The following is a 17,295-nucleotide window of genomic DNA, read 5'->3' on the forward strand; positions in this document are numbered from 1 at the left end:
ATGGAGGAGGTCGTAGATGAAACACTTTTGGTTTTATTGACGCGATCCATTTTGATCTGAATTCCACTCATTCAATATTTAGCAGTATTCGATATTTTGCATCCTATGATTCACACTTTGACAGGATTTGGCAGCCTAAAGCACACAAGTGTTTCATAAAACATGGTGAATGTGTTCAAAAGACAGAGCAAGGCATGAATATTTTATGAATCTACTCTGTCATTTACGTCTAAATTCAAATAATCCCAAAGGAAAAGTGTAAAAACTAAATGTTTACTTGAAAAACTACTGTTAAATGTTCTCTCCGTGCTGTCCCAACTTCACCACGTCCAAAACAGAGCAATTCCTAAACCTCCTTTTAATAGAGTCTTTCAGGGAGGCACAGGAAGAGGAACAAATGCCTCTATTCAGTAGCGTCCAAAATGCTAATGCCTCGGGCTCTTAACACGTTTATAAGGGTTCCCATGTCACGACATGGAATAGTGCAGCCCTGATGGTGGCTGTGTGCTGGGGATTGCATGTAAAAAAACAAGCACATTACAGGACATGAGAAATATGACAACGAGACGGCTGGTTTCCTGGGGAACAGGGAGTCCGAATCCCATATTTTCCTCGTGGAAAAAGCACACAGGGAACACTGAGGCCTCTTGTATATGGAGCATCTTCAATCTCTGAATTCCCTGTAAGGAACAGAGCGCGGACCTTGACATTTAAAATATCAAAAAAAAGCAACAACAAGCGTTGTGTTGTTTGATACTGTAACAGCGTAACCGTGCAGTCGGGAGCTTTAAAGTGGAAATAAATGGGCAGTGAAGTGACCCGCTGGCCATTCCAGGCCAGTGCGTTATATTGAATGTGTGCTTCTGCATGTGTAAATGGTGGCTGCAATTCACAAGTTTCTGTGTTGGAGAAACTTTCTGCAAGCAAATAAACGAGGTTCAGGCAGGGTTGAAGGATGGCTTAGGAGAATAATTATTCCTTATCAGTGTGGGTGCTGGAAGAGCGTGTTCAGACCTTGGATTAAAATCCGATCACAGGTGGCCAGCTTTAGGTAGCTTTAGGTTTTCATACCCGGCATTAAACACGGTTCTGCAAAAGCGTCTCCAGATCCAATATCAGTTTCTCTGTATGCAAATAAACCCTGACATCACCTGGGGCGCAGTGGAATATTTTAACAGCTGATGTCTCTATTGGATCTCTACTGCTGCTCCAGACATGAGAACAGCTCTGTTTTATGCGCCATGACTTTGACTTTGGATTTATCTCGACCATGACATTAGTTAGTTAGTTACAACTCCCACCCTGGAAGTTTCCATCCTAATCAGGTAATAAAGGTAAATAAAGACATTGGTAAATGAGAAAATACCCAACTTAACCGCACTTTTGTTTGTGAATTCTTACTTAAATAGATTTATTTTTTAGTTAGTTGACAGCTACAAGGACAGAATATCGTAAAAGGCTCTCATTACTAATGAACAGACGTCAGAGATCCTGCATCAGGACCACCCCTGTTGACTATAGGAGGTCTTCTTTTGCTTCATTTAAAATTTTATCCTCATAACTAGATACTAGTTGGTGTAAAAACATGATAGCGGGGGTTTTAGGTGATTCCTTCTGTAACACAAGTGGAAAAGGTTCAAAACCTCATCGAGTTTTACAGTTGAAGCCTGTTTATTATCAAGTACTCGATTGAGGACGTTGGGACTTCATTATTTGAAATTCTGCTTTTGCACAGACATGTTCAGACATGTTCAGATCTTGATGCATCATGTGGGTGTTCACACCTGTCTTTTAAGTGATTTTCCCAGATTGGATGTTAATGCGAGGTCTGAACAGGGTTGGAGTTAGGGTGTGTGGAGCCTACAGCCTACAGGACTAAGATTGATCTTCTGTCAACTCTAGAGATGTATCTCATTCTGGTCAACATGTGGAACAGGCCCAGCGCTGTATTGACCAGCTGGAAGGATTAGACAGCAGAGTACATCAAACTTCTCTCTCAACTCTTAATCCCATTTCCATTATGTCCTTCCATGACTCAAAGCGTGCAGCTGTTTCAAACAGACGAGTTAACAAGTCAAACGTTGGGATTGACGTTATTGAACTGTTCAGGTAGAATCTTGTTCGGCTGCACCAGCAGCAGCAGCAGCAGTGCTATTTACACTTACAAAATGCACCATTACACTTGGTGTAGATGGACTTTGATGGAACAACAAATAGACACACGATCATCAGTTCCACTGTTAAGTTTCCTCAGCTACGTCATTGTGAAACCAAAAAGGTTCAAGACCCTTTTTAACATATTCCAGAGAAGGTGGGAGTTTGGTCAAAAATGGTCAGTCAGTCAGTTGTTTGTAACAGACCAGTTACGATAAGAGTGAAATAATCCACAGAAGGTAGATTTCCTCATTGTTAATTACTTAATCAAAATAAATTCTAAGGACGTCATTGTTATCATGTCATTTTTTTTAAATGCAATGAATACACACACATTCTGGTTTTTCTTCTTTTTTTTTTATTAGGGTTTTTATTTTTTTATTAGGGTAAGACTTTAGAGTTAGACTTTAAAGAGTCATGTTGTCATCGTGTATTCCTTTTGCTAAATGACTGTTACCCTAGCAGAAACAAATGAGTTGAAGGTTCAGCTGCTAGGTGGTTCTCCTGACAAGAGCAACCTGCAACTGATGTTTATGGGAGTTATACAAACTTGAATAATATCCCTTCCGCGTATATTTATAGTTAAATTATGCTAATGTTATAATCTATTGACACCTGCTTCATAAAATCTAACTACAAGTCATCAGTCTGCATGTTCCTCACCATCTCTAAAAAGTGCTATTTACATCAGCTGCTGTTGTGCGATGGCAATAAAATCACTCACACCCTTAAACTTGCTTAGTTGGCGACACATCCTTTTTGATTAACTGCTTTTTCTGTCGTTGATCTACAGTTCTATTTTCATGCAGCGAACACTGCACATTCAGCATCACGCTTTCGATGCTGCTTCGAATGTGTCGACATTTCAAAAGCACCAAAAGAAAAGACTGAGGGGTCTCCGTCAAGAGGAGCCTTTCACCTTTGTGTGGTTGTATCTCGTGGACGACCTGCTGTGAACCTCACAGTGCTGTGCGTTTCATCATCAGTTAACCTGATTATCAAGCCACCGCACCACAGGGGCTGCTGGGAGATGAGCTGGACGCCTGGCTCCATCGGTCAGCTCGTTACTGGGATGTATTCCAAACCACAAAACAAATCCATATTCCAGCAGTGTTCGCCGCACCTCTCATTTCTGTGGGCGAGTCTATAGATACAGATGGCATGCCACCACTAATGACTTTTATCTCCATTTCCTTCCTTTACCCTGTCCGGTTATACGTTCGATTTTATGATTAAGCAAATTGGATTTTATTCCACTCCGTGCTGACCGCAGCATGGCGGCTAAACGATGCTGCTCCATCAGCACTTGAACGTTTACTTACAACCTGAGGAAACCACTTTCCCTTTTGGCTGCAGCCACTTGATGCCTCTCGACACCTGAATGAGTTCCCTCTTTGCTCCTTTGGAGCTTTTCGCTGCCTCGTTCGTTAACCTCTCAGCCTCCCGCAGCTTAAACCTTTACACAGCACACGGCAACAAAAACTAAGTGACAATTTAAGCTTGACAACAAGAATGTTGTGTGGCTCGGCCTGATATCTCTTAACCAGAACGACAAGGAAACAAGTACTGCCTGAGCGATAGCAATGCTCGCTAAATGGAAACATGACAACTGCAACGTCAAAGCAGCACAGCACAGTATTGGTTGACCTACAGACAGAGGGTGGTATAATGGTCTCCAGCAAAACTCAACCTTACTGTACTTCAGTTATGCAGCCATGTGCTGTTGTTCTGTGGAAGAAATGATAATTGCATTGGACTGTGTGAAGGGGCGGCACAGTGGCTCAGTGGTTTGCAGCTTGGGCCTTTCTGGGTGGAGTCTCCATGTTCTCCCTGTGGGTAGGTTTTCTCCCGTTCCTCTGACCTCCAAAGATCGTAAACTTGTTAGGCTAATTGGTGGTTAATTTGTGACCCTAATTGGTGACCCTACATTGATTGTGTGAGTGGTTGTTTGTCTTTGTCCAGAGTGTACTCCGCCTCTCGATGACAGCTGGGATAGGATGCGACCCTACTGAGGATAAGCGGTAGTAGAAGACTCTTTTAAGGTTTTTAATTGCTTGTAACTCTCAATCTTTCCTTGGATGTGGCACAGGTGTGGTAGACCAGCGTTGGTCACTTGCTTGGTTTACTTTCCAGAAGTTCCACCTCTTGACACCTTCAGAGTGGAGCTGGAGAAGTGCTGGTGCTGGGGTTGTGGTCTGTAGACGTTGTGAAGACATTGGTTTAGCATAAAGGGCACGCAACCTTGCATCTACTCTTTAGCTACTAGCAGGGGAGGCCACATGGAGGCTGTCTTCTTCTCCCCTCGGATGTGAAAAGGACACCATCTTTAGTGTTTGGGGACTTCGAAAAAAAATCATTATATAAGAGCCGCTACTCTACCGTATGGGTATTCAGAACAGCTGTCAATCTTAAGTTACAAACTGTCGCAGTAATAAATGCGTGTGCGGGTACAAGAGACAGCAGTTGGTTCTCCTCTATATGACTTTTAGCACAACAAACGTCAGACGTCCACCCACGTGCAGAAAACACAAAGCCATATTCTGTCTTCAGGCACAGCGTTTGATGTTAGCCTGACAAAGGCAGCAACTCCAAAAGCCCCTTTCACTGGATTTCTTTTTTTTTATATATAATGCCCCATGTGTCCTTTCAAGTTGTGAAAAGATAACTTTCTGGGTGTGCCTCGTGTTTCAGTTTGAAGCGGGCATTTGTGTCATTTGTTCGCTCGTCCTTTCAAGTGGCAGCCGCTCTTAGAAACACAGAGAACTTTAAGCTCTTGGATCGTGACACTCTGCCTGTCTGCCGCTGTGGTTCCATTTCCTTTTATAAGATTTCCTTCACAGCGGCTTCTTCGCCATTAATGCACCTAAATACTGAAATATCATTACACTGGCTGTGCTGTATTACACCTAATGAGGGAACTGTGCGTGTTTCGCCCCGAGTCACTTTATGCACATCCATAAATTTCTCAGCGATCCTGTAATTTATTAAGCCGGCCATGTCGCGCCTTTGGTTGTTGGCAAATGTCAAGTTTTTTCACTTCCTCTACAGGCCCCCTGCAGACACAGTGAATAATTTAGACTGATTTCGAGTTGTAGAAGTCACGACTACCCTGAACTCCAAGTCTCCACTGCTGTGCTGGATTTTCATGGAACATGTGTAGCATGTAACTAGACACTGATAAGCACAATCCGTCAAATAAAGCCAGAAGGGAGATTTGCGAGGTAGCACGGTTCCCGGTGTACTTTACCGGGTTTGTGCCTACGGGGCTACTACACCTGACGTTGGCTAATTGGCTATCATCAACAGAGTCTCTGAGAATAATTGGAACACTAGTTTCTCACCGCTGCATGCTTCCCATGGACAAACATATAAATATGTGGTACTTCTGTTTGGTAAGTTGCTCCGAGTCAACATATTTCACAGTGAATATTGGAGATTTGAGAATTTTCCTGCTGTTCCTGCGGCAAAGTAACATCTAGAGGCCGTCGGCCCACACACACACTGAAGTGGTGTTTCTTTTTATGTGCTCGCTGAATGGCCATGAGGATGAGGCTTTTCGAAGCTGCGCAGCCGGCCCATTTAGAAAAAAGCCCCGGCCCCTCCACACACACACACGCAGACACACACGCTCTTTAATTCATCCCAAATATTGGTCCTGCCTCCTCCTCCTCATCTCTTGCTGTGCGCCCATGTGAGACGGAGACCCGCCGACATTTTCCACCGCAGGATTAGCCGTGTAGCGCGACGGGCCGCTCCGCCTCAGCGGTCCTAAAGGGCCGACCCCGAGGTGTGTGTTTGAAGAGGTGGCCAGCGGGACGCTCCTTAAAAGGCTATTAGATCTTTGCTGCTTATTAGGAGTGGGCGTGGGACTAAATTATCTGTCCTGCTTTTCCTTGTCGCAGGACGTTAGGTGGAAAAAAGCCTGTTTTCCGGAAATAATTAATCCAGCTTGTTGGCATAACAATAGTAATATCGAGGCAAACACATTGCTGGCGCCTTGAGTGTTTCCTGATGAGCTTTTCTCTCTGACAGGTGGGATGCCGCTGATGGAAATGATCATCTTCTCATTCAGCCTCCTGCCTGCAGGACCTTTCCATTAAATTACAGCTGAGCCGCCCTCTCTCTGGAGAAGGGGATTTGATTCAGGTTAGCGTGAGCAGGTCCGTGCACGCTGTGTGTACGTGTGCATACGTGTGTGTGTTTGTGTGTGTGCGTGCCTGCTGCTGATCCCTGCAGCCGTTTGGAAGGCTGCGTGTCCAGGGTGTACCTCCGAGCAGAGCCAAGCCCGGTTGCCATGCCTACACATTTAGCCGCGAGACACTGCGTTTATTTTAATGAATTCATTTTCGAAGCTCGTGTTTGCCTCTGTATTCTCCTTCAGCTGTGTACACATTCTAAATAGTTGTGGAGTTGTAGAGGCCTTTTCCCAGCGGTACAAGCGACCAGCGGGAAATAGCTTATTGATGCTCAGGGGGGAAGAGATGATTAAATTGAGGTCTAAGTGGACACTTCATCTGAGCTGGCCTACAGGAGAGCGGACACGGATGATCAAGAGGCTGCTTTTGTCCAGATTCTCTTACAATTTCTTACTTGATATAGTTAAATCAATGACTCCTTTTCAAAGTTCACAGATTTCCACTTTAAATTCTAAATTGTTGTTACATACACAGACTTGAAACTCACAATTATTTCGCAATTTTCTTCTTCTTCAAATATTAAATATTGTAAATCGTTATTCCGTGATATTTTGCTGCACTTTCTGAGAGAAGGGAGTTGTAGAGTTTGTGTTTTCCTCCTTGCTGCAAGGTGTCGAGATGGAACAGACGTTGTTGTGCACATTGTGATCAGTAGGTGTGCTAATCAGGACTAGAGATCCCCTGATCGCTGCCATGATCGCTGAGCGCACCATCTGTGACGCCTCTGATGGCCGGCAGTCTGGCTGAGAGAGCTGGATAGCAGTCTGTCTGTCTGCTGCTCTCAGCCACAACTTGAAAGACCTGCAACCACTTAACTCTTGCAGACACTTCTTAAGCTCCACTATCATTAGAACAATAAATAACAGCTAATATATTTCAAGAATGTGTGCAGACCCCCTCAGATGTCTCGCTCTTTGATTTGTCTGTTCTTAGATATCTGCGGTTTGATCAGTGTCTTTGTAACGAACCGTCCAGAATAAATCCGCTGTCGACGGGAACCTGGTAATAATTGAGGGGCCCATTAAAGTGTCACAGATAATAGAGAATTGCACATAAATGTGGGTAATTTCATCGCAGGAATTCTGTCTGTTTTGCATTTGCAGTCACAGGTCATAAACGAAACCAGTCGCATATGTGGCCGTAATGTTCGGGTTCTGGCTGAGTTGCAACTTGTTTGCGGGTGACATTCCCAAACTGTGGCCTGGAATAAACGTGGAAACATGCTGCAGCGAGCAGCTGCACGACGCGTCAGCCCGGGGAAACTTTTCAATGCCTAAATGATCGGTATGAAGATAGGGGCACCTGTTGCCATGGCAACTTATAAGAAAACCCACACTGAGAAATGCATCGGTTGTCATATTGATTCAGAGTTGCAGAGAATATAGCACTTTGGTATCAGCCACGGGCAGGCTGCACTGCTTCTATCTGCCGGTGCCAGGTTTGAAGCTTATTGACCGTTTTTTTTGACAGACAGACTGACTAACAGACGACTTTTTGGTGAAACGGGCCGCGTTCCCAAAGTTCAATTAAGAGCCCCCTCTCTGTGTGCAGCCGGCGTATTTGCCAAAAGGCTGAGAAAAGTGTAAATCAGTCTTCATGCGTTCTCAGCAATCTGCTTGTCCTTCAGGAATATTGATGGCGGCGCCTTAACTCATTTTTTAACGCCGCCCTCCCCCCTTTATGCTGCAGCATTTATCTTACCCTGGCAGGTCGAAGGAGATTTTTTAAGGTATCACATGAGTTTTAGCTTTCACTACTCTGAAAGAATCCAGCGGGGGAGCTCTGTGGCTTTACTTTTGATCGTGCCTGGTGTTGATTTTGGGTTTTTTTTTTTTTTTCACTTTCCTCCCATTCAGTCTCTTCTTGCCCGGTGGGGGCAGCAGGTCAAGAGAGCATTATTTTAATCCCGCCGACACGAAGCGGCTGCAGACCTTCCGTCTTGTAGCGGTCAGATAACATTTAGCGATTGCTGCTTGAGGGAGATAAGAGATATGTCATAAATTAAAGCGGCCGTAAACGTTTTCTGCGGGTGCGTGGCGGATTACCCATTTTGAAACTGAATTCCAAATGAGTCCCAGCCATGTGAAGTCGTATGATGAATGGCACATCCGGAAAGTCAGCCGGCTGAATTTATGGCATGATGTGCTCACGCGTTCCTTCTGTACGCCGTTTTAACAGTCGGTTCAGGGTGTGTGAATAACTGTTTACTTCTTGCCTCTGTTAAGTCGTGTCTGAATCTGTGAATCAACTGGGCTGGAAGTGTGAATGAGCCGGAGTGGCGGAGAGAGAAAAGGGAAGAGGCTTTCCCCGGGGCAGTGCCCAGGACAATGTCAGGTTTGTCTGGCCCTAGTGCATGAACACTAAGCTTTTCGGAACTGGCAGCTTGCCCCGGTACCTTCCCATCTCCTCCGGCTTCCAGAACTGTCCAGCCCCGGAGCACTAAGCATTTGTGCAAAGTTCATAAGGCTTCCCTCTGTTTGTGTGGCCATAATGGAAGCTCCATCCTGTTGTGGCTCAAAGGGTGCTTATGGGCTCTGAGGGCCTGGCACTGGTGTTGCGAAAGCGTGTGAGTGTTCTCAGTTACTGACTTTGGCAGACTGCTCTCATCATGAAAAGACCAGTCGCCCTCTGCGAAGGCTCTGAATCTCAGCCGCCGGCCTCGGCATTTTCCTTCATCGCGTTCATCGTCTGCCTTTTAAACCCCATTTGCTAAATGAAAACCTCAAGTCGGATCAAATGAGATGTCAGTCTGTTCACTTGAGTCCATTCACCCGCAGATTAGAAGCAAAGAAAGCTGCCTCTCACGGGCTTTGTTCTTCAAACGTGATTAGCTTTAGAACATGAAACCCTGCATAGGTGAACATTAAAATATTAGCCCAGGGCTGGGTGGTGTACCGGTTCATACCAAACACAGTATTTTACTTCATTATGACATGAATTTTAACAAACCGCTGTGCCACGAGACACTTGTTTCAGACCGGACCATTTTCAATGTAGCGCGTCTAAACACACATGGTGCGACTGTGCCACTGTGAGGCGGGGTGAAGATGGAAAGGTCCAAAAATAAAGTGGCAGAATGAAAAGACTAAAAAAAAGGTTCAGGGTGGCCAGACTTCCCTGATTGGATGACATGTCCCCCGGCTAAAACTGTCCCCAAAAAAGTCAATTTTAGGTTTTCATGATTGAGGGAAAAAAAGTGTTGCGCGCAGACTACATTTATTACGGTAGCCGTTTGTAGCAGTTTAAATATGAATAAATATGTCAAAATAAATTAAACAGTAATTGTCCCTGCTTCTTCATTTCATCTTGATAACATTTAATTATTTTTTTATTTTTTTATCTCTCACACGGGGCCATGCTAATCTCTTCTACTACTAGTATGAGATTATTGTACAGTATTTACTCATCATCACGGTAAAATAGTCCATCCTTAGTCATTAATTTCTCTCTCAAACTCTTGAGAACCAAAACAAAATACCATGTTTTGTCATACCGTCCAGCCCTACATTAGCCAAATAGCATAATTGCTACAATTTTTGTTACAATATCAATGAAAATACCAATGTGTTTGCTAAAAATTGCATTTCTTCTTCAAATATGACTTAGGCAATTATGCTATTAGGCTAACGACATCCTACGAGCCACCGCTGAATTACTATTTTGTCCATCTCATTTTTCCCCGCTGTCAGCATTTTGCGAGGCCCGAGTGATAACAACCTTGTCATCCGCGGCCGCAAGTTGCTCCGCGGCTCTGGTTGGCTTCTCACCGCGGTTACGACCCACATCAGCATAATTCAAGCGTGACCCTCCTCCCCCTTTTCATTTTCCGCCTTTCTCCCCGTTAAAACCCAAGTGTCTGACTACGGTCCACACCATACATCATCCAGACTGAGGGTCGTTTCCTCCCTTCCCCCTCGTGTGTCGTGGGAGAAAGACTGCCTTTTCTTTTTGTGTGTGTGTGTGTGTGTGTGTGTGTGTGTGTGTGTGTGTGTGTGTGTGTTGTGCTGGTGGAAGGCTCTTATCGACAGTCTCAGCACCCCCCCCCCTTGACATGTCACCCAGCCACCACTCGAGAATGGTCATGTAGTGGGTTTCCTGTTCACCAATGTGGAACAGTCCTTTTGCATTCAGACGCCATCTAGGTTTTATTTTAACACAAATGTGCGCTAACAGTCAGAGGAGCGAACCCACGACAATGCCGGACTAATGCTTTGTGACAGTCTTCAACGGTATTAGCAATTAAGGAGATTGTCAGCGGCTGACAGAAGAAGATTGTAGCAGGAGCAAAACTCAACAGATTTCCTCACAGCGGGTAATCTGTGCTCACAACCGGTGTACCTTTTATGTTTTTCTCAGGCTTATCATTGCAAATAAACGCTTTTCGGCGAGCCTTCAGGTGCAGCAGACGTCTTTCATGACGCCGAGTCGGAGTAGGGGCGGGAGGGTAGTGGCGGGGGCCAGACAACATGGAACTTGCATTCCTCCACTCTCCTTTGTACACACCCGGTGAATAGCCTTTAGATGGGGCTTTGTGCGAATGATTGTCAGAGGCTTAATGAGCGCCTTTGCCAAGCTGCAGGCTTTTGGCAACATATGTGACTACAGTGCTTCTGTTCATCTCCAGAACGTGTCACACAACATAGATCTGGATCAGCAGAAATCAAAACTCTGGATCTCTTTTTTTTTTGTACCTGGGAAGGATGTGTTACCCCAGTCAGTCATGGGGTCCAGAGCTGAGAATGAAATCACGTTTCGTAAGTATCACGTACGTCGTATGTGAGCTGTTTGGCTTCGTGTTTGCTCAGGAGGCGACTTGTTTTCTACAAAAGACAAAATGACCGGCATGTGATTTACATTTTAAAATAGTCCCAGAAGAGAAGAAACGCCACTAAATGGAGTCGCTTTCTTGCTCTTTTCAGATTCTGATCGTCTTTAATGTGGCACTTGAGCTGTGTAGCGTAGACCGCAGAGAGGTGAAGGCCCAAACTCTGAAGTATATTGAGGTAGTGGCCTTATTTACTATACAGCCGAGCTAGTAAAATAATAAGACCATTAAAAAACTATTGTTTAATCATTAAGAACTACTATAAACTGGCCCTGTCCTCTCCTCTTCTGTTCTTCTCATCATAAATGCCTTGTATTCTGTGTTGAGGTTCATATAGTTGTGGTTATATAAATAAATGTTTAAGTTCTTGTCTTGTTTGCTGCAGTGTCTGATAAATACATGATTAGGATGAGGCTATTATCACTATAATCCCTTTAATCAGCACAACAAAATTCATGGGAGGTGCAGTATGCTGTGACACGCTACAACTACCATCTGTAGGATTTGGAGATTCATATGCAATTTATTGTTTTGTTTTTGTTTGCGATAAAAAGAAACGATTGAAGTGAGACAATCAACAACAGCCTGGCCACTTCATATGAGGTCAGATTAATATGTAATGCATCATCAGTTTCAGCCTGGATAGACTAAATTGTGACTGAAATCAGGTTAACCATTATTTATTATTGTTACATATTAATGCTAATTAATGCTAACCGCTAGCTAAATGAATGTTAGTTGTATGTGTCAGGTGTGTCTAAGCAGGAGGTGCATTCACTATGTTACCCTCCACAGTGGTTCCACTTACTTCTTGTAATATCTTTGTTGGAGAGGCTTCATTTGATAAAGACAGATCAGACTTTGTCCCCTCAGTGTCCTTTGGTCAAATCGTCCATCCAGTGACTGAGAGTGTAGGGGTTGTTAATATAGTCCCATCAGTCAGAGTCAACTTTTTAAAATAACCCCCACGGTCTGGGAGAGTGAGTGTATTAGTATATTCTCTAAAATATGCTTTTTCCTCGTCCATTCTTGCCAATAGAGTCAGTTCAAATATGCTACAGCCTGTGACAGGCTATGGTGTTTGAGATGTTTTGCCTCCAGTTAAGCTCCGCCCCTCAAATAACGTCACATTGTTTACAAACCGTGAAAAGGTCTATTGACTAAACCAATAATCCAATACTCATATTACTCAGTAAGAAAGACTAAATTATATTGCCTGTATCAGTTCATGAATCATCTTTAGCGTCACATCTTAAATCAGTGTGACCGTATTTCATATAATTACAGCGACTCTTCGGTCTTGTTTTCAGGCTTCACAGGTCACCGTCTTAACTTAAAGAAGCCTTGCACCCAAACAGTGCAGGATGTCAGGATGATTTCCACAGCCAGCCCTAAACAAACATAGACTGCATGCACGTTCACTGAAGTTCATTCGGTCTTTTGCTTCCTGCCAAGGCTAATTCACATCAAACGGACTCAGAACAATCGCCTGTGATGACATTTGCTGAGCCATCCGTTCAGAAATAGTGCTTCTCTTGGTTCAGTGCCTTTAGAGAAGAGAAGCAGCTCCCTGATGAAATGGAAGTGTTGCGAGTTTTCGAAGTAGAAAATTGAAAAAAACGTCAAAACGTTCCGTCTCTTCGTAACGTCTGAGGTGGTTTTGCGTTGAGAATCATTTGGAAACAAGTTCAAGATATTTATTTGACATTTGCTGCTGATGCCTTAAATGTTCAGCAATAGATTCGCTGACTTCTTTATTATTTTTTTGGAACCAGTGCTGCGATTCCGCCCCGATCTTGAGCTCGTTGCGTTCGATTTGTCTCAACAAAACCTCAGCTCGACCCTGCCAAGTGATGGAGAGGGACAGGAACTGGGCCACATATCCGACAGCTGTGTCAAACAGCTTACCCGGACTAACACTGTCCAGATGCTCCACTCTAACAGCGAGCAGAAAACCTCTCATTTCCTCTCTCTTATCACCTTGGCTATATGTATATGAGGCACCCGGAGGGATTAAAGACGGGACGAAGAGGCAGAGAGTTTTCTGCAAAAAAAATAAATAAATAAAAAAACACGGCTTCCCAGATACTGTAGGGACATCAGAAATTCTCAGCTGTTGGCAGAAATAAATTGCTGCGGGGTTTGATGGAGGTGAGGATTGGGGATATAACAGCCATCGATCATGTCACGCCGCGGCCCAGTTTCGTCTGGGGAAATTGCCAGCATCAGTCAGACGGAGTGAATGAAAGTGGAGAGAATCACGCCGTGTTAGTTCACTCAGAATAATATTCCGGTCCCCTCGGCCCAACTTGCGAATTCATCTCTCTGCCGGTTACTCAGCGAGGATCACACGCTAATGTGATTATTGTCCTGGGCAGGGCAGGGCATGTGGTGGTGGGGGGCGCACACGGTCCTGTGAGACTTCAAAGACTTCACATCAGAGGGAAAATGGAAAAAGACGAAGAAGCTGTAAGCCGTGATGCAGACAGGTGCAGTGCACTTTCGGAAAAACCTTTTGCTTTGCTTTAAACGTGTTAGCAGGTCCAGAGCGAGGACTCTCGACATCTGTTGTGTGGTTTTAGTCGGCGCACATTCACAGCGTGATTTATGACCGTGTCGCGTGACACGCTCTGGTGACCAGTTTAAGTGTTTTCGTTAAACGTATGCAACACACTTTAATTAAAAGTCATAATGTGGAGCGGAAGGGTTAGCTGCTCCTGTACATGTGGAGATACTACAGAGGGTTTTTGTTTTTTACGTGAATATTATAAGCTCTATTATAACAAAAATTGCTTTCAAATGCACAAAAGAGCAGCTAATTAGAGGCCGGGGAACGGGCTGTTTTGTTTGCGAAGAAAAGAACAGAAAGCTTTCTGAAAAACGCACATTAATGACAAGACGGAAACCTCTGGTGGTTTAACGAGCTCTTCAGTTGTTTGTCGTCCCTTTTGCCAAATGATCTAGATCAAACACGCTCGTGTCCACTGCCAGCTGGTGACACGACTGCCCCGCTGCACCTACAGTACACGAGGCTCTGCACAGGGACCCCTCCCCTGTGGGTTGTGTGCGCTGCTTCCCTCCCTGTATGGTGATGTGAGTTCACGCGGGGTCACGAAGGTCGTTCTTCATCAGCTTCACACAGAACACGGGGGTCACAAACCCCACGGCTCATCTGAGCCTCATTCCTCTACACCCAAGAGCTGCCCCCCACCCCCCCACCCCTCCTCCCTTTCCAGCCTGCGAAATCCTTCAGACCCCTGAAATATTAATGGTGTGGTAATTGAACTGTCATGCTTTCTGAAGTGCAGTGAAATCGAGCAAAATCTCAATTAGACAAGCACATTATCTTTTATTGCTCCCACTTCCTAATCTCATTTTGTGTTTTGTTTCTGTTCTTTTTTTTCCTTTTTTTTTTTGTTCAGTGATATTTTAATAATAGATGAATTGCATGGCCGGGCTCCCACTAGCATACTGTTTGTCACTGCCAAAGGTTGCAACACAATCGGTATCAAATTCAGAAATGCAGCGAATACTGCGTCAGTGTGAGGAGTGGTAAAGATGGAAAGGTCTGAAAAATGAAGCGGCAGAACGAGAAGACTTGTGCAAAAAAAAAGGTGGTGTGTCAGTTGTTTGTTTGTTTGTTTGTTTGTTTTTTTAGGGTGAATGGATGTCCCCGATTTCTGGGGACAGTACCCGTTTTGAAGGCTGCCCGTGAAAATGTCCTCAATTTTAGCTTTTTATGAATGAGAAAAAAATGTTGCGCGCAGATTACAAATATTACGGTAGACAGTCATGCTGCTATTGATATCACAGACATAGCAGTTTAAATATGAATCAAAATTGAATTTTTTGTTGTAAATGTCTCTGGATTTACACAAAAGTCTGTTTTGCTACTAGTGTGGGATTATTCTACAATATTTACTCATCATCCCAGTAAAATATTCCATCCTTAATCAATCTACTGCATCAGTTCCTCACTCAACCAATAGTCAATGTACTGAACAAAAAAAAAAAAAATACCATGATATACATGTTTGGTCCCTACTCTGAATTTCATTTCTACTTGTCATCTGTACTCGCAGGCTAGACAGTGGGATTTGGCAGCCAAATGAGCAACTGATCGGATAAAAAAAAAAAAAAAAGAACAAAACGTCGACAGAATAAAACGTCGCGCTCATTACGCACATCAGAAGCAACGCGAGTCAATTGCCGCTTAGCGCTGATCATCTCGGCCGCCGCTTTAATTGTTCTCGAGCGATCAAATGGGAATCAGCGTGCGGGCGATATCAGGACCGTGAGAGGGGAGCGCGGCTCCGCTGTCTGCCCGTCTCAGGTCTTTAGCAAAGGGAATATTTTAATCCAGCCTGACAAGACGAGGATCTGCTTAATCCTATTACAGGCTTGCACATTAAACTACATTAAGGCCCACACTTCTCTGCCTGTTGTCTTTGTGCGAGAAAAGGAGCAGATGGTGCCAACTCAACAGTCTACTGTAGTGAACTTTGAACGGCTTGGAGCTTGGACTCCACCCTGTTACTAAACAACACAGACACAAGTGTGGGGAATGATCAAGGAAGCAGCTTGCTGGTGTGCTGTTTTTCCTTGAAACACTCATTACAGTGTGCAACCCCTGTTTTTTTTTTCTTCTATACTATATCTGGACGTTTGTTTATGGGTTAAAGCTTGGGTGTTAAGCTACACCAGATGGCCGAACTATAGGAGTCGAGAAACAAACAGTCTGCCAATTGACTCGTGGAGGTGCGCCAGGATTGTTTCTTCTTTGAGTAAAAGTCAAGCTGCACAGTGGTACAGTACCGTAGTGTGAATAAAAGCTGAGAGATTCTTTGAATTAACATGCTAACAAGAGACTTGAGGTGAAGCCCGACTCGGGGGGCGAGTATGCAGGATATAAAAAATCTACAGTTACGTTAAAAGAAAAGAGCTGATGTGGATAAAACGAGGCAGCGAGATGTATGTTGGCAGAGAGGCTGCTTTTATCCCAGTTTGTGCCGTCACAGGATCAGACGGTTCTAAATGTGTCTTGGCTGCAGATGTCTGAAACAGACAGACTCGCACCGCGAATCTGAGCCAAACTCCTGTCCCGGCCAAGACGGGACAAAGACTCCTAAATAAACTAAATGTATCAATTGAATTAGCACAGTTCAATACAGCACAGAAGGAGGAAGTGCTCGAGCACTTAAGGCTCTTTTAGGATACGGTGGAACATAGACGCACATACACCAGTCAAAAGTTTTAGAACAGCATCAGTCTCCTCTGGTATAGTTGGTCAGAGCTTCATCCTACAGCAAGATAATGACTCAGAACTTTAGTCCAAGCTCTACCAGAACTACCTCAGGATAAAAACAGCATGGGGTGGACCATGGCCCAGTTTCTAGACTTTAACCCCATGAAGCTGGTGTGTGATGAACTGGACAGAAGAGTGAAAGAAAAACACACATTTCTGGGAAACTTCTGCAACAAAACACATTTTAGAAATGTGATCTAAAGTGTTTTAAATGATGTTAAACCAGCCAAAGGCTGTTACTGTGATGACATCAAAGTTTAGGATGTGTTTTGGGTTATATATTGATTCCGTGATAATTGTTTTTTGGTCTATTCTTCCATTTTGCTAAAGTTTTGTAAAACTGGTAGTGTAATCAATGCTGGTGTGACTCAGTTATTCTTGTGCATTGTTCAGTCAGCCAAACACTAGTTGGCGCTGTGTTTTCTTACAAGTCCGTTCACTTTTGCTTCTGCTTCCCGCTTCACTTTCAACAACAACAGCTACTGAAACTGAAACATTTGCTGAAAACCGAGTCACAGAAATATTTTATTATCTCCGAACTTCCTCAGTTGAACTTTCTTCCTCCATGTGTTCCATCTTTATTGATCCAAAAGAATCAACTCGAAAATTGCAGAGATGGAGAAGCAGCTGGAAATACTAAAGCAGAAACACGCTACTACTGAGTGAACCAATCACAGCTTCAGTCTGGGCTCTGAGAAACTGCCCCTGGCAACATCTCACATTCAGTTTAATACTAAAAAAATAAAATAAATAAAGGACTATAACAAATTAAATGATCATGAAATGAATCATTTGTGCAATTTTTTTGAACTAAT

General features: G+C 43.9%; 1 protein-coding gene across 9 annotated transcripts in view; it reads left to right on the forward strand.

Moving 5' to 3' along the window:
* Positions 1 to 17,295, forward strand: part of chl1b (cell adhesion molecule L1-like b) — an 81,036-nt gene that overhangs the window by 15,383 nt on the left and 48,358 nt on the right. The window contains exon 2 of one of the 9 annotated variants that reach the window (XM_047583131.1): positions 6,187 to 6,300. The exons of 7 other annotated variants lie outside the window; for them this stretch is intronic. The gene's annotated coding sequence lies outside the window, so the exon portion shown is untranslated. Of the gene's footprint in view, positions 1 to 6,186; positions 6,301 to 11,017; positions 11,105 to 17,295 lie in introns of those variants that run through there. One more of the 9 variants, XM_047583132.1, reaches the window with a different exon arrangement.

This window comes from Mugil cephalus, chromosome 4 (assembly GCF_022458985.1).
Source record: "Mugil cephalus isolate CIBA_MC_2020 chromosome 4, CIBA_Mcephalus_1.1, whole genome shotgun sequence".
Classification (NCBI taxonomy): domain Eukaryota; kingdom Metazoa; phylum Chordata; class Actinopteri; order Mugiliformes; family Mugilidae; genus Mugil; species Mugil cephalus.